At 52.1% G+C, this 23,399-nt stretch overlaps 1 protein-coding gene across 3 annotated transcripts in view; it reads right to left on the bottom strand.

Annotated features, from left to right (window-relative positions):
• The window catches only part of SEMA5B (semaphorin 5B), a 116,569-nt gene that overhangs the window by 92,728 nt on the left and 442 nt on the right, over positions 1-23,399 (bottom strand). Inside the window, exon 1 of one of the 3 annotated variants that reach the window (XM_070582617.1) lies at positions 22,660-22,972. The exons of 1 other annotated variant lie outside the window; for it this stretch is intronic. The gene's annotated coding sequence lies outside the window, so the exon portion shown is untranslated. Of the gene's footprint in view, positions 1-22,659; positions 22,973-23,399 lie in introns of those variants that run through there. One more of the 3 variants, XM_070582614.1, reaches the window with a different exon arrangement.

Raw genomic sequence — 23,399 nt, 5'->3', positions numbered from 1 at the left:
GTTGGCAAATGTCTCCCGAAGAAGGGCTGGGGGTGGGGTGGTACATGAACTGAATAAGGGGAGGGCAACAGAAAATGGGAGTGCCTGACAGGTCAAGAGGGTACAATGAAGAAAGTCGGGGATAGAAGAAATGCCCCCTTTCCCATCACTCTCCAGGGACTAACAATGCCCCCCAAATAGCGGCCCCCACCATTGATTAGACAGGTGAGGTTTTTTTTGGTGAGGAAGATTAGTCTTGAGCTAACATCTGTGCCAGTCTTCCTCTATTTTGTATGTGGGATGCCACCACAGCATGGCTTGATGAGCAGTATGTAGGTCCACACCCAGGATCCACACCTGTGAACCCCAGGCCGCCGAAATGGAGTGCACAAACTTAACCACTACACCACCTGGCCAGCCCCTAGACAGGTAACTTTTTAAAGTGGCTCTAACTCCAAATAGAAAAGGATGTTATTAAAGCTTTACCATTCCAATTTAAATTAAAAATTGAACACATCCAACCTTTCAACTGAAAGGAAAATCCCTTTTTGTTAACAACCCTCTAAGGTGCCTGCTTGCTGCAGCTCTGAATGCCGAGACTGGGAACTGGGAAATCTGGAAGCTTGGGGTGGGGCCGTGGCGGGCAGAGCCTTCCCCTAACTCCACGTTGCTTTGGTTTCCTGGAGGAGAAGTCATGCCGGAGGCTGAGAGCAGGATGGCCACTGGGTATTTTTAAGTAAAGGGAGGACTTGCTCCCTCGCACTGAGCAGCTCCAGTCTTGGGAACCCACGGGACAATCCTAAGCCCCCATCAGCTCTGCCCCACACACATACCACCCCCTCACCGCCATTCTCAGAACAGAAACACAGCCTCTTAGAAGATGAAAAGGGCAGCTGCTTCTCATCACACACCGGCCCTCCCACTGTAATCCCAGCTGCATTTTCAGCTATTCCCGCCTCCCTTCGCATCCCCACGCCTAAACCCCTAAACCGTAATGGGATAATTGGGATAAGATTTAAAGGAGAACTCCTCACCCAGAAAAGCATGAAGACTCAGAGGGTGGTAATTTTTAGACATAAAAGAACACTGCACAATATTACCCTTGCCCTCAGAACACAGAGGCAAACAGTGAGCCAGCATACCCTCTTGGGCACATCCCTGGCTCGCCCACATGCACACACTTGTGCAGGCACACGTGTGCGTATGCACACACACACATGAATATCTTGCTCTTGCCCCCTCCTTCCTCCCCATTCAGTGTTAGGGTTGGGGCAGGGCCTTGCTCCCAGGAGCAGCGTGGACAAGGGCTCTCTAGATGGCCCCACAGACACAGACCCTGACCCTCCCCTCACTCATCAGGGGACCTGCTTCAGCCACCTCTGCCTTCACTCCAGGGCTCCACGACATCTGCTAAGCACCTTTCAACCTGAAACCTTGATTCTTCCCTTTACAATAAGACTCCAAGTCAAAGACAAATCCAATTCTACAAACTTCTAGTCAGTGCCAGGCAGCAGACTAGACTAAGGAAAGATACAGAAAACGTATAGGCCACGGTCAAAGTATAGTTTTCAAAATGGACTGATATATTTAACTCATTAACGAGGGATGGTAAAACCAGCTCTGAGAGAATCTGAAGAACAGGGGTTTATATAATCAGTCAGGAAGGGCATGCAGAAATGAGTTTAAGTAGAGACAAAACTGGAGAACGTCCCACAGGGCAGGAAAACCATAACTTTTGGAGTTATGTATTCTACCGGACAGAAATCATTTGCATCTTTGCTGGGAAAGATTTGTGTTACCTTATCCATCTAAATGTTAACATCTAATTTCATAAAGTCTGGCCCCTAACCAATAATAAATTGAAAGTCAAGCAAAGTACACCCCCCCAGAGAACGAAATAACTTTTGGGTGGACCTCTAAGGCCACAGCATGAGGTTACCAGGCCATGCAATCATCCTGGTGCCTTGTTTCTAAGCTTTGGATGCTATTTTTTAAGACCATGGTCCCTGTCCTCAAGGGTCTGCCAAGACCTGGTGAGGCAAGACTGTCACACACAGCAGAGTTGAAGAGTCCCAGAAGAATTATTGCTCACTTTGTTAGTGCAACAACGGCACGGCGTTTGGTGTACAATATAAATACGTCTTAATCGGTCGAGATGCATACTGAAGTATCTACAGACAAAATCCTACTATGTCTGGGATTTATTTAAAAATATGCCAAGATAAACAAAAGCTGGGGGGAGGATAGATGAAACCAGATGGGCAAAATATTGATAACTGTTGAAGCGAAAAAGGGATACACGGGAATTCACGGATCATTCTCTCTGCTTTGGGATGTGTTCCAACTGTTGTCGTGCTAATAGTTCAAACAATATCCTATCGCATGTTTGTTACCTTCTCCCACACTATATGACTTCCTGTCTCCCCTGCTTAGAACACAAACTCCATGGGGCCAAGGCTTCTCGTCAGTTCTTTCCCTGCCCCGAGTTCTAGAAGACCCTCCAGCACCTGTAGGCACACAGTAGGCCACAGTGTTGAAGGATTATTTGAGGCTCGGGGCCCAGCAGAAGGGACCACTGACCTCAGGCAGTTTGTCCTGGCCCTGACGTGGGTGGGATCAGAACGGGAGGGGAGGACAGACCAGGGAGAGCAGAGCAAGAGAAGGACAAGGTACGCAGGCCAGTCTGGAGGAAGATGGACAGCGTTTTGAGAAGAGGTTGTTGATGGTGTCAAATGTGGGGATCCCAGGGAACTAACCACTGAGAAGTGGCCACTGGCCTTAGTCACTAGAAGACCTCAAAGAAAGATGCTCCAGAAAAGTGAGTGTGGCAACCAGAATGTAGAAGACCAAGGTGGCCTGGGGAACGGGATGTGCAGAGGCCACAGGTAGAGATGGCACATTTGAAAACCTGGTGGACAGCGAAGCAGCAGAGACAACTGGGCAGCTGGGCGCAGGTTTTTGGAGAGGGGCCCAACTGGGCCTATCAGGAGACAGGAGGAGAGGGCCGTGGCCATCCAAGCGGTGGGGGGATGCAGACCTACGGGGCACGGTGTCCCTGGGCCCCGTGTTCAGGAGCCGCGCAGGCGCTGAGGCCTGCAGCTGGAGTGGGGGGCCTGCAGCTGCCAGGCGGCGGGTGGGCACACAGACCACGGGGCCGCGTCCTGCCCCTGCTGCAGGTGTGCGTTTGATGTGCACGGACTGCGGGGCAGAAACCGGAGCTTCCCAGTGCCGCCCACTGCATCAGTGCCACCCTGCTTTCAATGAGGCCGCAGAAGACGTGGGCCCATGGAGGGGCCATTGCTTTACGGACAGAGTGGCTGGCAGGATATCAAGGCGCAGCATTTCAGCCTGAGATGAAAGCGAGTTTGTACCCAGACTCCAGTGGAGGCACCCACAATCTATTCTCCACTCTCTGGGAGGGGTTCTCAGTGTGGGGAGCAGTTTAGGGACTTCTACTTTCTTTTCCATCTCCTCACTTCTCTGAGGGGAAGAGGACACAGTGGGGGTGTCTGTGAGGAGAGGGGACCATGGGTAAGGGAGGGGTCTGCGTTTTCTCCACAGCTTTCAATCACCCAACCTTCCCCTGCAGGAAGACGGAGGGGCCTGTGAACACATCAGGCACAAACAGAGAGCACAGCTCCACCTCATCCCAGACCTATATTTAGCGATTTACCTCCTCCGTTCAGTTATATCGTGTGTGTTTGTGTGAGAAAGACAGACAAAATGAGAGAGAATACAGCTCCCTGGCTGCCTCACATAGGACCCTGCCGCGTCCCCTGCTCTATTTCCAACCACTGAGACTCAGCAAGTGACCGTGAAATCCTGTAGGGGTCAGGACCCCACTCCTCACCCCACACTCGAGATATAAAGTCAAGGACTCTTTTTTCTAAGAAATGTCCGGTCCATGCTTTGAAAGAGAAAGGGAGGGGGAAGCAAGGATGTTTTATGACTTTAGCTCTCTCATCAACAACTCAACACACACTGGCTGAGGCCTCGGTGCCAGACACTGGGCTGGGCAACGGGACTCAAAGATACAGCGGCTCTCCCTTCACTGGGAGATGGAGCCCACAGCAGAGAGACCATCAAAGCACTAAAGCAGCAACCGGCAGCACCAAGCACTGAGGGCAAAGGCACAAAGAGGTGCCCCGGGGGGGGCCTCTCCCTGATGTCCCTGAGATTCACCTGCGGAGCCCTAAAGACACACTGACGCCCAGGCCCACCTGGACAAGTGGAATCACTCTTTGATGCTGGGACCTGGGCTTCAGCAGTTTTAAAAGCCCCCCAGGTGATTCTAACGTGCTGCCAGGGAGGAGGACTGTTAAACCATACATCCCCGTTCAAAATGGGCACGAGAAAGGAAAACAGGGGTTCAGGGCCCCAGGGAAGTGCTGCCAGCTGGGATTTGTGCCTCCCCACCAAAGCGTGGCATAGCAGGTATTCAGGCAGTAACAGCCTCCCGCAACGGCCACCCCAGCCAATGCCAGGACAACCCAGAGTGAGAAGGGTGCGGCTCAGACTCCTTTCCCTGCAGCCTTGACCACCAAGCTGGAGAAGACCAAGAGCTTTTGCTGACCTGGAGCCCAGAAGGAACCTGTCCTTCTCTTTCTAAAACTGCTTCTGAGTTCTATTCTTTCCTTTTTAAACACCCCAGTGTGCCAGAAGGACGAGAAAGGACAGCACCCCCGCTGAGGGTGCTAAATGCCCAGGGAAGGAGAGGCCGCTGCTGCTGATGGTGAGCACTCTGGGTGGGGGTGTCTTCCAGCCCAACCCCAAACAGGTCTGGAGAGGAGAGGACAGGGCTTGCCCTGGAGGAATGGAGCAAGTACCCAAGGTGGCTCGCTGTGCTGGGTGTGGGGCAAGCAGCCCTTGGCAAGTCCAGGACCTCAGGGCCTGACACCCCCGAGGCCCCCAGGATGTGCAGTGTGATGAGACAGAGCATCGAGTTTGGAATTGGAAACAAGGGTTTGAAACTGCCTCTTAGTAGATGTGTGGCCTTGGATACATTCTTTCTGGAGAATTCCTTCTCTAAATGGGTAAAAAATGGTAAAAAAAAAAAAAAAAAAAAAAGTAAAATCTCTAAAATGGGTAAAACAGCACAAAATTCAGAATTGTTTGTTATTGTAAGAATTAAATGAGATAATGCACATAAAGCAATCAGAATGGTGTCTGGCATGGAGTCAGTAAAGGGGAGCTGCGGTCGCTGGGAGAAGAAAATCAGGGTGTGAGCATTCTTCCACAGCAGGTAAGCACTCCACAGAAAATGGGTTTTGTCAATATCATCATCATCACTTAGCACAGAGCAGGTGAGGGTGGATTACCCGAGACTATAAAGAGCCAGTGGGCTGACCAGCCTCGTTCCCAGGCATGGCAGCAGGGGTGTGGGCAAGGCCAGAGCCCAGCGGACTGCCGTGGCCTTGGCTTCTCGCCTCTCCCACTGTTAGCTCCTGGAAGGCAGAAGCTCTGCGTTATTCACCCCACTTCTCCAGCATCCAGCACAGTCCTGGCACATGGTGGGGGCTCAAGTCAATATTTGTCATTACTGGACATGCAGTCAGTCCGAGGTGGAACTGGAGAGGTCAAGAGGGCAGGTCAAGGGGTCAAGTCTGTAAACTGGAAGAAGATCCACATGTTGCACTACTGTTGCACTGCAGGGAGAGCTTCTAGAGCTCAGAGGCCGAGTAGGCAACACCACAGGCCAGTCCGAACCACCACCAGCCGGCCTCCAGCTCTCTTTCCTGCCCCGGCTCTTCCCTACTGAACGTGGACCCACAAGTGTGGTGCTGACGCTGCGGGAGTCCTGACAGAGATACTGCCATTTCCTCCCATCTCAACGTCCCTGCCATCTCAACGTCCCTGCCAGGTATCCCCGGCTTCTCACTGCTCGCTTTGAAATGTAAATATTATCACCAGATAATGAGAGCGCTAGAAGACTGTCTCTTCAAACCCTGAGAATGACTGTGACCTCCCTACACCCACGTCCATCATCACTCAACAAGGACTAGCTCAGCCATGAAGCCAAAGTCGCAGCCTGGCACGGCTGAAACCCCAGAACCACGGCAGCCTCTACATCCTGGCTTCTTCTGCCTGCACTTCACATTATCCCAGGTCCTTCCAAGCCTTGGGATCCTCCAGCTCATTGCAAACATTTTCACGCACAATGTAAACTCTTTGCAAGGTTTCGAATTTAGGACCAGACAGAATTTTGGCACAGTCCCATCAGAGCAAGCCAACAGGAGAAACAGCAGTTTCTGTGGTGCCTGGAACGATGGATCATCCATGCACACAGGCCACCTGAAACAGGTCCCCTTAACAGATAAAATCATCTGAGAGCTGTGTTGGGTAGCACTCAACTTCTATCAGTGCTTTGGAGATGCGAGTCTCTCCAAATCTATCACCAGCCTCAACACCCCAAACCTCTAGGATAAACATGGGATGTGATTCAGGCTGAACGTCTGGGCTGTGCAGCCATGGGGCTCTGTCACTGAGGTGGGGGATTCCCTCAAAGATGGGGGTAGGGGCACCATTCACATGGACAGCCTGTCCAGGAGCCTACCTCAAGTGGACAGGCTCAAAGGCCATTCTTGAACGCACAGAAGGGGATGCTTAGTGAGCCCCTCCCAGGAGCTGCAGAACCCCATCCCCTGCAAGCCCTCACTTGTCAGGTCTCAAGGGAACAGAGAGAGCCAGTGAGATGGAAAGTGTGAGCTGGGGCCAGGTAGTTCACTTCCAGAGCCTCAGTTTCCCCATTTATAAGCTGAGGGAACAACTCTTAGGATGGTCCCTGGGGATTAGGGAGCATGTGTTTAGACAGCAGAATGCCAGGCATATCGAGCATCTAAGACATGGTCGCCCCAGTCCAGCCTCCTTGCCACACACGAGCAAGCTCAGGGTTGTAGGAGATCCAACATAGGGGACTGTGGGACATCTGGGGCTCATCCTGGGTGATGATTTACCCAGATGTCCTGTGCATATGGGTAGATGGACGATGGAGTCTGGAGTTTTTGCCCAAGAACAGGAAAATCTGAATTCATACTGGGACAGGAGGTAGGGCCTCCGTAGGGCAGCAGACTCTGCCTCAAGCCTCCGTGCACTGATCCCTGCCACCCCAGCATACACACACACACCGCCTGTGACTCAAGGTTAACGCTTCCATCCTGGAGGTTCGGAAAGAGAGCCCAGGACGCAGGCCCCTGACAGGTGCACGCCTCGGACCAGTCACTAGAGGGCTCAGGACAGCTGGAGGCTGCTGTCCCAGGAAGGTCACAGGAGAGGGACAGCCTGGGAGCCAGTACAGGGCTCCAGGAAGAGGAAGAAAGAGAAAAAGCTTCCCCATTACCTCCACAGGACACAGAATGACCCAGAGAACCCCCCACCCCACCCTGGGGCTCCCAGCAGGGACAGCACTTCTGAACAACATCCAGCAGAAAAACAATGCATACCCCAAATGCTTGAACTCCTAGTTTCCAACCACCCCTCCACTCCCAAACGCGTTTCCCTGGTTCTGTCTGGCACCTATGACCTACAGGAGCCTGCAGGCAGGCACCCAGCTACTGGGAGAGGCCCACTGTCAGGTGGAAAGAGCACTCGCTTTAGGTTCACGTGGCCTGGGTTCAAACCCTGCCTCCATCTCACCTCTATACAGTTGTGCAATGTTAGAGAAGTTTCTTAAGCTCTCAAGTCTTTTCCTCATGTGTAAACTGGGGACTTATTTCTCCCTTATAGGCCTCCATGAGAACAGTGACAGACTGGCTCATGGTAGGTCCTCGCATATGGTGGTTGGTAATTGAGAACACAAAGCAGCTCCCGCCGGAATTAATCCCCAGGGCTGGAGACATTCACCCGCCCCTAGGGTTACTTGCGCCTTCTTCCTCTGCGCTCCTTTCTGCCCTCTCCCCATTTCCCCCCATCAGAGCCCCAGGATGAGGCCACAACACCAAACCGCCCACAGAAGGCTTAATTCAGTCAGGGAGCTTTCCCCAGACAGGTGACCAGGGCAGGGACAGTCACAGGCATGCCCCCCACCATCCCTATCCCACCCAGGCCCCAGGCCTCCTCCCTAGTCCTGCCTCTCAAGGAGAGGAGTTCCTGAAGTAGAACCTGCTTCAGACATTTAGCCCAGTGCGACAGTCTCAGAGCAATCCCCTCTCCCAGCAGGACCAGGCTGTGAAGTGTAATTAAAGCCATGGGTTAATTAGGAGTGGCAGCCATCTTGCCAAGAGGGGTACCTCTCACTGCTCATCCTGCATCCAGAGCCATGGGTCTCAGAGGTCCGGGATGCAGGAGCCACACTACCTCCCCCGCGTCCTCCTCCACCCCTCTACCCCAGCCCTCAAGATCGCCAGCTAAGTCATGCCAGAGGTGCCTCCAATCAGCTGTTTTAATATCTCTTGCCGTTCATACTCGAGAAGTTTTCCCTGTAGTCTAATTTAAATCCTTCTCTCTACAGATGGATGGAGGGAGTAGAACTGACATGGGTGTGAGTTAGGGTTTCATGGAAGGTGCCCTGAGAATTGTCCTTACAGAAGGGCAGAGCCTTGAGCCCCACCCCCCAACAATGAGGAGGAGATGGTGTGAGGGTCCAGTAGGATGGAGCCAGGGACAGAAGCCATGTGATGGATGAAGAGAAGGGAGGAATGACAGAGGAGAGAATGAGCTGGGAGGCAGCAGGCCCACCTGAGTTGGAAGCCTGGGACTGGCTTATTAGTTACCTAACATCTCTGTGTCTCACTTACCCCATCTGTAAAATGAGGGTAGTAAAGTCATACCTACTCTTAGGGCTTTTGTGGGCTAAAATACACAAATCAGCTTTTTAAAAAAAAATTTTTGTATTTTATTGGGGTCATATGGTTTATCATATTGTGAAATTTTAGTTGTACAGTATTATTTGTCAGTCACCATACATATGTGCCCCTTTACCCCCTATGCCCACCCCCAACCTCCTTCTCCTGTGGTAACCACTAATCTGTTCTTTGTCCATGTCACAAAACAGACTTTTTTATTTTTTTGGTGAGGAAGATTGTCCCTGAGCTAACATCTTCCCGCCAATCTTCCTCTATTGTTTGTATGTGAGATGCTGCCACAGCATGGCCTAATGAGTGGTGTGTAGGTCTGCGCCTGGGATCTGAACCCACGAATCCCAGGCCACCGAAGTGGAACATGCAAACTTAACTGCTATATCACTGGACCAGTCCCACAGAACAGCTTTTAATTTTTTTTCAGGAGGATTAGCCCTAAGCTAATATCTGCTGCCAATTCTCCTCTTTTTGCTGAGGAAGATGGGCTCTGAGCTAACATCTGAGCCCATCTTCCTCTATTTTATATGTGGGATGCCTGCCACAGCATGGCTTGATAAGCATGCATATGTCCATGCCCAGGATCTGAACTGGCAAACCTTGGGCCGCCAAAGCAGAGTGCGCAAACTTAACCACTATACTACCCGGCCAGCCCCTTAATTTTTTTTTTCAATTTTTAAATTTATTTCGATAAGGAAGATTGTCCCTGAGCTAACATCTGTGCCAGTCTTCTTCTATTTTGTATGTGGGACACCTCCACAGCATGGCTTGACAAGAAGTGTGTAGGTCTGCGTCAGGGATCCAAATCCAGGAACCCCACGCCACCAGAGCCGAGTGCGTGAACCATGCCACCAGGCCAGCCCCCAAAACAGCTTTTTAAATGGCCTGGCATAACATAAACTCTCAGCAAACTCTAGGAAATCCTCATAATAGTCCATCCTCCTCCACACATTGCTCAGAGACTGGGGTTTCTTCCTTCCCCATTTCTCTCAGACTCACTCCTTCTCCATTCCAATGGCCTCACCGAAGTCCTGGCCCTCAGCCCCACGTGCTGGGCCCAGTCTGTGGCCCTCCTTCTCCCCACCCTCCACATGGGCCTTCCTCTCCCCCCACATCAGGCTTCAGCTTCTCAGTGCACTCTGCCCACTCTGCAGAAGGACTAGTTTGTTTGGTGGCCTTAGGTCCCAAGAACCTTTCCAGGTGACCTGCTTTACTAAAGGAACTCATTTAATTCAATTCCTACAACCGCCATCTGAAGTAGGTGTTACGGCCATTTTACAGATGAGAAAACTGAGCCTCCGAAAGGAGAAATAATTAGCCCAAAGTCACTATGGCAGAGCCAGAATTCAAACCCAGGTCTGCATGGCTCCAGGCTGCCTTCCAAGCCAGACTCCTCAGTAAAGCATCTTAGGCCCTCAGCACCCCTCCCTACCCCTAATCTACCCCAATTCCTGCTCCCCCCGCTCAGCGCCAGTCCAGCCCCTGAGGCACACACCTCACCTTCACTTACACGCTTTCCCCCATGCAAAGAGCAAGAATAGAAAGGAGAGAAGAAGAGACTTTAGGACTGAGAGAAGTTTGGGAAAGAGAGGAGCTGGAGTGGGAAAGGATGCAGAAAGGGGGCTAACTTGGCCGGCAGATTTGGGGGACTTCTCTGGCGGGCCCTCCAGCTTGGCTTCTATCTTCTCCATTGAGGTGTAGGATTCCACGGGAAGGAAAGAGTGAGAGGAGCCCCGGCACAGGAGGCCCAGCCCGAGGCTGATGAAAGGACTGCACAGCCTCCAGCTGCCCCAGTTCAAGCCACTTGGCCCAGCCACACACCCCGGGCACGGGAACGTGCAAATGAGGCTCAGCCCAGCTGTGGGGATCTCACAGAAATCCTGACAGCATCCTGGCAAGCTCTGGAGGGGCTGGAGGCCTCAGGCAGGCCACACAGCCCTCACTTCCCAAAGGGGGTCGGAGGTGGTTTTCGCAAACCACAGAGAAGAAATCTCAATGGGCCACATGAGAAAAATTCCTGAAGAGACCATAAGAAAAGGGTGTTGGGGACTCAGGAAAGGCAGCTGAGACCATGGGCAGACAGTGTGTGTTCAGTAATAAAGTTCTGTCAGGCATCTCCTCCATTGACAGGATCACCAGGATGGCAGATGAGGGAAATGGGGTTTGCCTGTATAGCTGATCTTGAAAACGTCTGACAAGCTCTGCATGAAATTGTTGCGTACAAGCTAGAGAAAGGGAGCTAGAAGGTGCTAGAATAAATGGGATATGTAGCTGGTTGCACAATCGTACCCAAGGGTACTTACCAATGGATCCAGACCCCTGGGAGGGAAGTGTCCAGGTACACACTGTAGGGCTCTGACCTATCCCGCCACATTCAACATCTTATCAATTCCTTGGATCAATACATGGGAAGCATTTGAAGCTGGGAGCAACAGCAGATATACTGGATGTCAGAGACAGGATCCTGAGCTCAGCCATGAAGAGATAAGTCAGAGGAGGACTAATGGAAGTGGGGAAGGCAATTGGTCTCCAATGTTTGAAAAGCTGTGGCCTGGAAGGGACTGGGTTTGCCTGGAACAGCCACATGGGGAAGAGATGGTGCCCACAGAGAGAGACAGAGCCTCCAGAGAAAGAGAAGAACTTTCTATTAGAGATCGTTGACCAAAAATCAAATGGGCCACCTTGTGGGGAGATGAGCTCTCTATCTTTGAGAAGCTGAAGACTTCACCAGCTGACCACTCAGTAGGGACTTATTGAGGTGACCCGGGCATCTTCCTGCTCCAAGAAGGGCCCACTCAAATTCCCTGCCTGGCTGACACCAGTGACTCAGGCTTCTTACCCATTTAAAGTTAGAGGCTACTCTGAGATCTTTTGGCTCCAAGACCTTTCATTGATGGCTTTAGCAGATGACATTGCATGCTGAGGGCAGGGAGTCTCGATTCACAGACCTCAAAAGATCAGGTTTGGCAAGACCCAGGTCCAGGAGGAACCTGCTCATGCTCACAAGGTAGGGGTCTCGGATAGGAGTGGGAAGGAGAGTGGCCTTGGCTCTCCATTGTCCAGGGAGAAGGGGAACTGGAAGCCCAAGAGTTAACTGACCCCTCACTTGAGGGAGCACCATGCTGGTGGGTGCTGTGAGGGGATACAGGGAAGGCTCCACCCAAAACTCTGTTTGACGGACTCGAGGTGAGCTCAACAGGAAGACAGGCTTCTGCAGGAAAGACAACTCTGATGCTCATAAGAAGAGTCTTCCCCGGATGACTGGATCCTGACAGCGAGCATTCACATGAGCTAAGCTACTTCATTTAATCCTCCCTTAAACTAGTCCTGCCTCATTGTACAGTACGAAAAGGAGGCTCAGAGAGGGAAAGGAATTTAGACAAAACCCACCACCAAAAACCAGTCAAGCTGGGTTTGAACCCAAGTCTGTCTCGTCCCCAAGCCCAAACTCCTTCCAACGTTCTACACGGCTTCCCCAGTAAAGAGGTATGGACTGTGGAAGTGTCACAAGCACCCAGCAACAGAAAGAACACCCTAGTGTGGTCCAAAGCAGTCTCAAACCTGGGCAGCATCAGAACAGCCTGCAGGGCGGTTAAAGCACATGTTGCTGGGCCCCTCCCCAGGAGCTGCCGTGTTAAGAGGTCTGGGGTTTGGCCCAAGAATTGTGGCATTCCTAGGAGGTCCCCAGGTGGTGCTGAAGCTGATGCTCAGGGGACCACTGCTCTGAGCAATCAGGAAAGGAAGCGGTGTCCTCCAGACTCCGAGCTGCAGAGAGAGAGAGGTAGGCTGCGAGGTTGAGCATCTGTCTCCAGGGCAGGAGGCCCCCAACAGCATCTTGGCAGCAGGATCGCGAGCTGGTGCTGCTTCACTAGAACCCATCTGGCTGGGAAGAGGTTCATTCTAAGAAGTCCGGCTTCCTACACTTTTCACTCTGGAGTCCCCTGGTTCTCCTGGGCTGATGGGCTGTGTTCTCTTCTACAGGGAGTCCTGCTGCTTCTGCAGTCAGCCACCATGACCCCTCGGGTTTTCTCCGTCTCTAAACAGACATGCTGCTTTTGCCACACCTTTTGTGGCTGGGTTTCCCAAGCCCCGCCTGATGCTAGATGCCCTCCACTGAGCACATTTGAGTTGGTCAGGGTTCCCCCTAAAATCTATGTCCAGAAATGAGGATATAATGACCAGGGAGAACCCAACCTAGACCCTGCACTTCCCTTAGTGCCATTAAGATAGTGTTGTTTTGAGAATCCCCGTCACCCTGTTGGCTCCTATGAAGCCTGCACACAATTAAACCCCTCAGATCTTTTTCTCAGGATCTGCAGCCAAATCAAGTCTGCCCCCACCTCCACTCCCCTCATGAACTTGAGTAATTAATTTCTGCAATCTAAATGCGACTTTCCATCTGCCCCTGTTAAATTTCATCATGTTGGTTTAAACCCAGCATTCCAGTCTGTTGAGATCATTTTGAATATTTATTCTGTCTTTTATAGGAGCTGCCCATCACAGCCTTGTCATCAACAAATTTGATAAGCTCACTTACTCCAGTTTCATCCAAGTCACGGATAAAAATGTAAAGCTTCATTTTTCAGAATCTCACCTGCCACAAACCATCTTCCCTTTTGGAATCCCTAATCATATGATCACAATTCCCCAAATCAGACTTCCTACCGCCTAGGGAAGGTCTGTAGGTACGGCATCTCTTTTCTTGGCCATTGTTAACGCCAGGCTTACATGGTCTCTTTCATCCGAGGACTGTCAGATCACCACCTGGTTCTTGGTCATGGTCAGAATCAAATCAGAAGGACAGTTTCAGCTGCTATTTCTCTACCTTCTGAGCAACGACAATGTTACAGAGGTGAGAATGCAAAAAGGTATCCAATCCTCCACTTTAAACAGTATTTGACATCCAACAGAAGTCAGGCCGCCTATCTCCCGTCATTACAATAGCATGCCTCCCTGACAGCTTTATAATCCATCCTGGGAAAGTAGCATCCAAATTCTTCCGACTGGGTGGGGAAAGTGTAATAGGGATATGTCATAACTTGGACCTGCTCAGCTGCAAGGCATCCTGGGATCTTGGCAGCTGGTCAGTGACGAGGAAAGAAATGTTTTCTGGCATGGGGTACCTGGAGAAAGGGAGTGAGGACAGATTCAAGGAAGTGAAGAGGAAAAGGAGGCCTCGATGAACAGCATGCCTACATCCCGCCATTCGTACGTGAGAACTGCCCGTCTTCTTCCGGGGACAGGTACAGCATATGCCCAAGGGATGCTGATGGAGCACTTGTGAACAGTTTGTTGACATCATCAGCCAAGGATGGAGAAGAGGCTATGTAGTGGTTAAGTGTGTAGACTCTGAAGCCAGAAAGTCTGGGTTTAAATCGCAGCTCTACCTGGGGGAAACTGTTTTCTCTCTAAGGTTTCCGTTTCCTCATGTGGAAAGTGAAGACAAAAATAATGCATGCACATAAGGCACATGAGGATTAAAAGAGATAATGCACACGAAAAGTCTAGCAGACTGTCTGGTACATAGTAACAGCTCAATAATTAATAGCTGTTCTTAATGGCACAATAGCTTGAAGGCACTGAGTGCTGATAGTTCCGGGGCCGGAGGTGTGAAGAGGAAAAGGCTGAGAAGGTGAAAGAAACTAAAGATGCTGGAGATTAGTGGCAGGAGAGACCTGGAGCTCACCTGAAGGAGCGAGTCAGCAATTTGTGAAACCCACCTGGAGGTGGAGGCTGGGCACAAGGCAAGGTTGAGAATTCCGACCTTCAGGTCCAGTAAGGTGAAGCAGCCAGCCTGAGGCCTCAGAGGAGTTCAGCAAAAACAGTTTGTTTACTCAGCTCTGAATATAAAAATTTTTAATTGCTATAGGAAGTCAGTCAAAAGTTGTCTAAATGGTGCACGTTAAAAAGAAGCATAAATAGGGTCTGGCCCTGTGGCCAAGTGGTTAAGCACATGCACTCCACTTCAGCTGCCCAGGGTTTTGCTGGTTCAGATGCTGGGCGTGGACCTAGCACCACTCATCAAGCCATGCTGAGGTGGTGTCCCACATAGCAGGGCCAGAACAACCTACAATTAGAATATACAACTACGTACTGGTGGGCTTTGGGGAAAAGAAGAAGGAAAAAAAAAAGATTGGCAACAGATGTTAGCTCAGGTACCAAACTGAAAAAAAAAAAAAAGAAGCATAAATATTCCATGTCTAGAAATCTGTTCTGAGGAAATAATCATCAATAGGCACAGAGATTTAGATACAAGGATGTTCACTGCAGCATTATTGATAATAGTAAAAGAATGGTTTACGACCTAGATGTCCAATCCACAGGGGATTCAGGAAATAAACGTGGTACATCCATAGGATGGAATACCAGGCAGCCATTGAAAAGCCCATTTCAGAAGAATACTTAAGTCATAGGGAAGTTATCAGAATACGTTATTAAATGAAAAAGGCTGGTTACAAAAGAACAGACAGTAGTTACGTACATATCTAGAAGGAAGCATACAAAAATGCTGAATGAATGTGTATTACTTTTATAAATGTTTTTTTAAGAAAAAATGACCACAAAGAAGCTACACTAGAAGGAAACTCCCACAATCAGCTAATAATAGAAAGTCATTAAATTCAGAACACAGGAACACAAACAGTAGCTATGATCTGAAGGCCAGGAGCTATAGCTGGTATCTACCAGAAAGGACCAGGCTGTTTTGAAGAGCTGAGGGCTAAGAGAGTCTGTATGCCACTGGCATGAGGCCAGGTGGAGTCTAGGAAAGAAGATTTAGGTCAGTGGCTCTCAACCATGGCTGCATATATTAGAAGCTCAAAAAAATACCAATGCCCAGGCTCCACCCTCAGGGATTCTGACAATTAAGGTCGAGGATGAGGCTGGTCGTCTATATTTTTTCAAAGCTCTCCATGCAATTCTAATAGGAACCAGTGAACTAGTTGAGCTGGACCAAGCTACTGTCACCTGTGTACAAAGGACGCTTGAGGCTTGCTCTCTAGACTGAGTCCAGGATGTGAAGACACACTCATTCTGGAAGCTAGAGAGATGCTGAAAGGGAGTAGGCGGCCCCAAGGCGCATGGTCTATGCAGGAAAATGACCCTCAGCTTTGGGGGACGTTCACACAAGTGCTCCTTAGACCTGGGCTCTTTGGGACCTTTTGCCACAAGGACACTGCTCCCCACTTAGACTCCCGATGGAACCCTGGTTACCAGCTAACTCCATAAACTGCAAGGACAAGAAAAAGCAAGAAAGGGAAGAAAACCAGGATCCTGGGGAATCTACAGGGACCTGACTCTGCAGAAGCTGGAGCTAGTGGTATTTTCCTCCTGTCCTGCTTTTGGGCAGAAACACACCCTGGCCAACAGAGCAATGTGTGAACCTTAAAGGCAGGCTGCTCTGGATGCATGTGGCCTCTCAGAAGGCTCCTAGTTTCTCCCAGGTGCCTGGAGGGAAGAGGAGCAGAGGGAACAGGCTGCTAGAAACAAAAGTTTGTGTTAAATGATAAGATCTCCCCCAGCTTCTCACTACAGGTATAGAGTTACTCAAGGCACCAAAAGAAGAGAAAGAAGAGGCCTGGGTCAGGTGCTTTACCCCTGCATCCATCCATCCCTGAGTAATTAAGAGCTGACTGCAGCTCTTTTGTACTCCTTACAGTGGGCTCCTGGGGTCCTTCAGGACAATGACGAGGGTAATATGGAAGGAGTTTTGGCTCAGGTAGACCAGTGGGGTTGGCAAGCAGGGATGGACCTAAATTGCTACCCCACCAGCCATTTCCCTGACATTTTTCGGAGGCAGCCTCACGTCAACTTTGGCAGAAGAACAGAGCTACAGATAATCCAAAATGCTGGATTATCATAATGAAACCATAACCCACAGCTTTGCAAGGCACTGCATCTATGTTTATACAAGGATGTGTATGAGCATATTTATACGCACACCTACACCTCAACAAGAGCATATTTACCTTCCAGAGGATGTTTGGCTCAGGCAGAGGCTGAAAGGGGAATGCACTCTGAAGATGCTGTGACTGGCAATCAGGTGGGTTACCAACAGTCTGGCTGGACGGTAACTAGCAACTGGCGTGAGACCAAACATCCTCATAAATAATCCACAAAAATGGGAATGGACCACTCCCGGAAATTAAGAGGTGACTGTAATTTCCATTCAAAACCACTTACTTCAAGGGCCAGAAAAAGCCTTAGGGTTTATCTGACCCCTTTGTTTTCACAGATGGGGAATCTGGGTTTGGCACACATGCCCAAGTGGAAAAGCGTCCCTTGTTTCTAACTCAGTCTCCTCCTTTGGGAATTTAAACCTATCTCCTCTAATTTGATCCTCGGGGGACTGGCAGAACAGATGGTCACCAGCCATCCTCCAGAACCAACCCTTCCTATCACAGAAGAGACCAGCCAGAGACATCCTTGGTTCAAATGCAAAGATAATCTGATAAAATCAACAAGACTTCAAATTCAAATGAGTTCCAGGTGCAAGTCTGATTAAGTCATCCTTATTAAAGGCAGATCAACAAGGGCAGTGTCCTGGTGGGACTCAGCACACACAGCATTGCCTTGAAAGCTTTCCTTTGCTCTGGGAAAGCCCAACGGAATCCCTGTCCTCCTGTTCCAAGTCAGAGAATGGAGGAGGACAAGCAGCCCAACTGTTGGGAAACTGCTCAAGGTCAAACTCTCCCAAACTTAGTCTCCATCCCAGTGGTCCCTCCTGTGGCTTTCCCCACTGTGCCTAGCAACAAATTGGAGAGGAAGTCATCTTTTTTTTTTCCACTCTGAAGCTACCAAGTGTAGTACTTTTTCATTTGTGAGCCCCTGACTAATGTCAGGATTAAAGAGTGCATTCTGGGTCAGTCCTGGTGGCTGAGTGGTTAAGTTTGGCACGTTCTGCTTCAGTGGCCCAGGGTTCAGTTCCCTGGCATGGACCTACACCACTCATCTGTCAGTGGCCATGCTGTGGTGGCAACTCACATACAAAAAGAGGAAGATGGGCAGTGGATGTTAGCTCAGGGTAAATCTTCCTTAGCAAAAACAAAAAAACCCAATTGGAAAAGGGCATTCTGCAAGGTTGGGTTTTCATCTTTCAGGCTCACTAAAGCAAAACACTAAAGCAGAGGGATGGGCAGTGACGTGGCAGAGCCACAGAACATTTGGCCACCCAGCCCTTCCCCTTCAGAACTCTGTTCCCAGCTGGAACTTTTCCCTGCCACTTTCTAGCATTCAAACTGGTTATAAGGGAGATTTCTTCAGAAGGTTAGAAGGGAGATTTCTTCAGAAAGAAAGTATCGGAGGAGATTCCTCCATCTGAGCTAGAGAATGGCATACACAAAGATCCCCTTTCAGACTACCCTTCAGAGAGCCATCTCTTCACCCAAAGCAGATGTCATCAAACCAAATTCAGAGAGGAGATGCACAAAAGAATAGTGCTATGCCAGTGAAAGCCAGGTGTTGCCCACACAAGCTGTAAAAGAATGGCTCAATTTGGTCAATTCAGTGAAACTCAATTAGCCAAGACACTTGCTTTGATCTCTTGTCATACATTTAAGATCAAGTTAGTTAAGCTTTGTCATAAATTTAAGACCAACTTAGTGATGGCTAAACTCAAATGCAAAGATCTGAATGTGAAGAAAACTCATTAATTAGAGGTAACTATTTCCAACATACACACAGTCATCCATTGATGAAGACAGGCTAGTGATCAAGGTGACTGGATGAGGCAAAGGATGGTTCCAGGACCCACTGGGGTTCCGACCCTGAAGTATAAATACCAATATTCTCTCCCAACAGTCTTCATCCCCAGATCGCCAGGTGCCTGGCTTTGCCTCTGTCCACACCACAGGTCCAAGGCGGGCGCTCAACCCCACTTGATGAGGGAGGAATCTGAGGCATGGAGGGGGACTTGGAACGGACGGAACAGCTAAGGTGGTAGAATCCTAGCCCTCTCAGCCCTCCCAAACACTGGACCCCAAGTCCTTTGGACAATCCACGTAGCTGTCAGGTCACCCAGACAAACACACAGGGAAAAAACCTCCACAATAAATCCCATCACAGAAGTCGAGGCAATGCTAGTATTTGCGGTCTCCTAGTCACGCTGATCCACCTCCATCAAGGGAGAGCAGAGAAATGTCTTGTTTACTATTGTATCCCGAGCTTCTAGCACTGTGCCTGGCACACAGTAGGTGCCCAGTAAATGATGAACAAGGGAGTTTACTGCCACTGTTGGTCTCATTTACCATGTACCCAGCCAATAACAAAGCCAATACTTGAGGACCATGGGGAACATCTGGCTGCTGGAGGTGTGGGTGGTGGGACAAAGGAGCTCAACCCCGGTCCTTTAAGGATATAAGACAAGGTAACATGCAATTCTAATCAGCGACCTTGTCCTTTGCTCTCTGTGTCCATTCTACCACCTCATTCCTCAATAAAAGTAGTGAATTGGTTGATTGTAGGGTAGTGATCTGAGCTGCTATCTTGTTGACTTTCCCTATGAGATATAGGAGGATGACCAAGATTAAAAAGAGGAGCAATGATCAGTGTTCAAAGTAAATGTACCCAACAGCTTCTTCATCCCAGGTGCACACACTCTATCCACCAATCTTCAGCCTTGACAGGCTGATCCTCCATAAATGTCTGTCATCCCTCTGCCCCCATGCTGGGGCTCCCCTTCCCCTTTTTAGACCCACACTCAGGGCTCAGTGCTTTCGGGATATTCCTTGGGACCCTCAAACATCCTATGTGAGCTTCCAGTCTTTTCTCATCCAACCCCTGAATAAAGTTTCACTATATCAGGGGAAACAAATAGTCGTGGTTGGATTTTTTTCTTTTTTGTAAAGAATAACATTGGTTTACACTCACTGGGTTCCTGGAGGGGGATGGGGGTGGGGGTAGGGCAGCAGGAGACCTGAGTCCCAGTCCTGGCTGTACATCTGGAACTTTGTATCAATGGATGTGAAGTGCTCAGATTTGTATAAGACGAGATGGCTCCCTGACCTCAAGAAACTCATCATCTCACAGAAGAATCCTAGTGGGTCCTGAGAGCGAGGGTGAGCTGGGGGTCCAGCAGGTCAGAGGCAGGACCAGACTGTGGAATGTCCCAGTCAATCCCCAAGGTTCAGGGAGACATGATAACATGTACACGCAAAGAGATGAGATCACTTCCTGGAAACTGAATTTCTTGATCTGTAGGTCTAGAGAGTCAGACCGCTCAAGGGCTGCACACTGGGTTTGTCTGGACCATTTTGTTTGGCCAGTTTGACTTTGAATACCCAGTTGTCCCCAGGCCGGGTCACTCTAATTGCCTGATCAGCACATTGTTACCTGCCTGCCCTCTGTAGGCATTTGAGTTTGTGACTCCCATGACATGGACAATCTCCAAGCCCTCTTCCAGCTTTGAGCCCCAAAAGGAAGTAACTAACCGAGGGGCTTTCAGATAAGCTGGGAAGACTACCCCAATTCAGAAAAGCTTCTGTAATTCCTCCAATCCAAACTAGGAGGTAGCAATCCACAGCGCCAAGCTGGACCTCTTGGCTTCTCTGCCTTTCTGGTCAGTCTCTAGGAGAAGTGGAAAGGGAGCCCTTCCCTGGCCTTCCCTTCTCCTGTCTCACCCTCCCTATACAGACAGCTAGTGGGGAGGGGGCCAAGGCAACAAGCCCAGCTCTCAGTCCCACCTGAGTCATCAAGCTTTCTTCAATCAGTCCTCTCCTAAGCCCCAGGCCACCACTTGGCACCCAGTCCTGGCTGCCTCATACTGCCTGTGCATTTTCCCATTCATGTTCTCCCTCCCCAAACAGACACACAAGTGTCTTAGGATCAACCTGGTGAATTGAGCAACCTCTCTGGTTGTGGGCTCAGCGCTGTGCCTCTTTGAGTCTACCAGCACCTAGCTTGGTGTATTGCACACAGTAGGTGCTTAAAAAGTGTTTGATGCCCACGCTGATGATAAGGCTGGCTGTTGTCAGCTCTGGAGGAGGAAGTCTCTGGCATTGACTCCCTGGAAAGAGAAAAGAGATGGAACACATGCCATCCTCTCCCAAACTGGTGGTGGTAGCTGTTGATATGCAGAAAGGAGATGCCCCCACCACACACACACAGCCAGAGGCAGCCCTTCCTCCTGAGCGTCTCCCCAAAAGTCTCACTGCCCTATGGGTGACCAAGGGGCAAACTCCCTCTTTCTCTTTGATATTTTATCCCCGGTCCTCCTCGGTTGGGAATCTAGATTTGGGGCAGGGTATTGGCAGTTTTTTCCAAGCTGCTTCTTAATCTGCCCCCCTTTTCCCAGTTGTGCGGTCCAGTTCTAAAGCTCAAGCTCCCTCTGCTCCTTCTCAAGGTCATCTACTCCGGTTCAGAAAAGGTGACAGGCCACTTTTGAACGTCAAGAAGAAATTGCGGGGGGGGGGGGGGGGCAGTAAGTGAGGAGAAAGAATAGAAGTGAATAGGCCAAAAGATGAGGAACAGAGAGGGTGGGGAGGATGAGGAGGCCTGGAGGGCGCTGGAGAAAGGCGCCGCTGCCTAAGGAGCAGAATGAGGCCGAAGTGGTGGGTGGGGCAGGAAGGGGGTGCCTGTGAAATGTGGGCGGAGATTGGATTCGCTAGGGGCCGAAGGAAAAAGATGCGGGTGGGGGCCAGAGAAGGTAGGAACGCGGTGGGGTCTAGACACAGGCAAGCTTCCAACCCCTAATCCCAGGTCCCTTGGCTCAGCCACAGGGCCGGGAAGGGGGGCGGCCTCCCCGCTCCGGCTGCTCGCCTCCCCACCGCGGAGAGCCTGGAAGGGATCGCAGGGTGGGGGCAGAGTCCGGCGGTTTCCCCTCCCCATGCACACTCGGGGCCCACTCCCGCCTGGCGCGGCGGGGCGGAGTGACCCGAGGACCCGGCGGCGGGGGGATGGGGAGGAGGGAAGAAGGGCGCCTCAGGTGGCTTCTCCTCGTTGTTTAAAGTTTGCGGTAGGCGAAGGAGCCGGCTCCGTCCTCCCTCCGCCGCCAGCCCGCGGCTCCGCTCGGCCCGCTCCCCTCAGCCTCGCCTTCTCCCTCGGCGGGTCCTAAGCCCTCTTCCCCCTCGGCTCCCGCCCCCCTCGGGTCCGGGATCCCCTCTCCTGTCTCCATCCCTCCCCGTGCCCGAGCGCCCCCCACTCCCTCCCTCCGCGCTGGATCTCCGGCACGACGTGAGCGGAAAGTGAATGGGCAGCCCCAACCACAAAGACAAATTACCATGAGAAAAATAAATCAGGAAATCGCCGGTCGCGTCCCCGGTTCCCGCCGCCGCACCCCTCTCCACCCGCCAAGGCGGAGCGCGGGGCTCCCGGGCCGCTGCGTCGGGGGCCTGGCAGGGCAGAGTTGGGCTCCGCAGGGCCCTGCCAGGGCAGGGGGTCTGCGAAGAACGGGTGGGCGGCGGAGCGGGGAGGTCCCCCAGCAAGAGGTTTCGCACTCCGGGCCGGCCACGCGTTCCCACGCGTCTCGCCGCGCGCACTCTCCCTCCACCGGGTTTACTCGTCGGCCCTTTCTGAGCCCCCATCTAGGCGCCAGTCTCCGCGCCCCGGCCCCGCGCTCTCCCTGCCTTTCATTCGGCCCTCCCCTCCTCTAGGCCCGGGGCCTGGGTCCCCATCGCGGCTGCTGCCCAGACGCTCCGGCCGCAGCCGGCGACTACCCCCTTGCAGCCCGGACCCAGAGTGGAGGGCGGCGGGAACGCTGCAGCGCGAGGGCGCCCGAGCTGGGTGGCAGCGGGCGGCGCGGAAGCCCGGGGACCCTCTCTCCTCCCGCCTGCAGCCTCTCCCACCTGGTTCCAACTTGCCAGCGCCGCCGGGCCCCCACCCCTCTACCCATCCGAGTTGCAGAAGTTTGCAACTTGCAGCCCCGGGCCGCGCAGGGGAAGCGCCCGGGACTCACCTCCGGGCTGCGGGCGCAGGTGCCCGGTTCCCGGCGGCTCTCGGCTCTCGGCGGCACGGAGCGGAGGCGGCAAACCAGGAGGGCCAGCGACGCGTCTGGGAATGGGGCGGTCGCGCAGCAGCGGCCCCCGGCCCTCGGCTCGGCGCTCCCGTGCAGTCCCGACCCGGGCCCGCGCCCGCTAGGCTCGGTTCCTCCCGCAGCCGCTGGACGCGCGGCCGACCCGCCCGGCTCCGCGGAGCTGGGCTCTGGCAGCAGCCCCCGCGCTCCAACTAGCTCCCGACCCGGCGCGCGGGTAAGAGCGGAGAGGAGCGAACGGAGCAGAGGGAGGGAGGGAGGGAGAGGCTGTGGGGGAGGAGTTGGGAGCGAGGGGAGAGGGGCGGGGAGCGAAAAGGAGGTGGGGGTCGGACAGGACCTGCGGCGGCGGGCGCTTCCCCCGCCAGCTTCGAGGCGCGCTCAGGAGCGCGAGGGGGCGCCCTGCACCTCCGCGTCCCCGGGCTCGGCCCGATCCCTCCCGGGCCTCCCAAGTGTGTTACCCGGCGGTGGACAGAAGTCCCGCTCCGCAGTCGGCGTTCCAGCGGCGAGCCCCAGGCCCCCCGAGCACTTGCTGCCTTTTGCCACACTCCCCTCCGCGTCCTCGGTACCCCCATCTCGAACCTGACTTCCTCCCGGGGCGTCAGCCCACCTCAGCCCTTGGGGCCTGAGGAAATTCTGCCTTCCCCAGGCTCCCAGATTCCCCAGCC

This window comes from Equus przewalskii, chromosome 18 (genome assembly GCF_037783145.1).
Source record: "Equus przewalskii isolate Varuska chromosome 18, EquPr2, whole genome shotgun sequence".
NCBI classification, from domain to species: Eukaryota; Metazoa; Chordata; class Mammalia; order Perissodactyla; family Equidae; genus Equus; species Equus przewalskii.
This window is presented reverse-complemented; position numbering and strand designations above follow the sequence as displayed.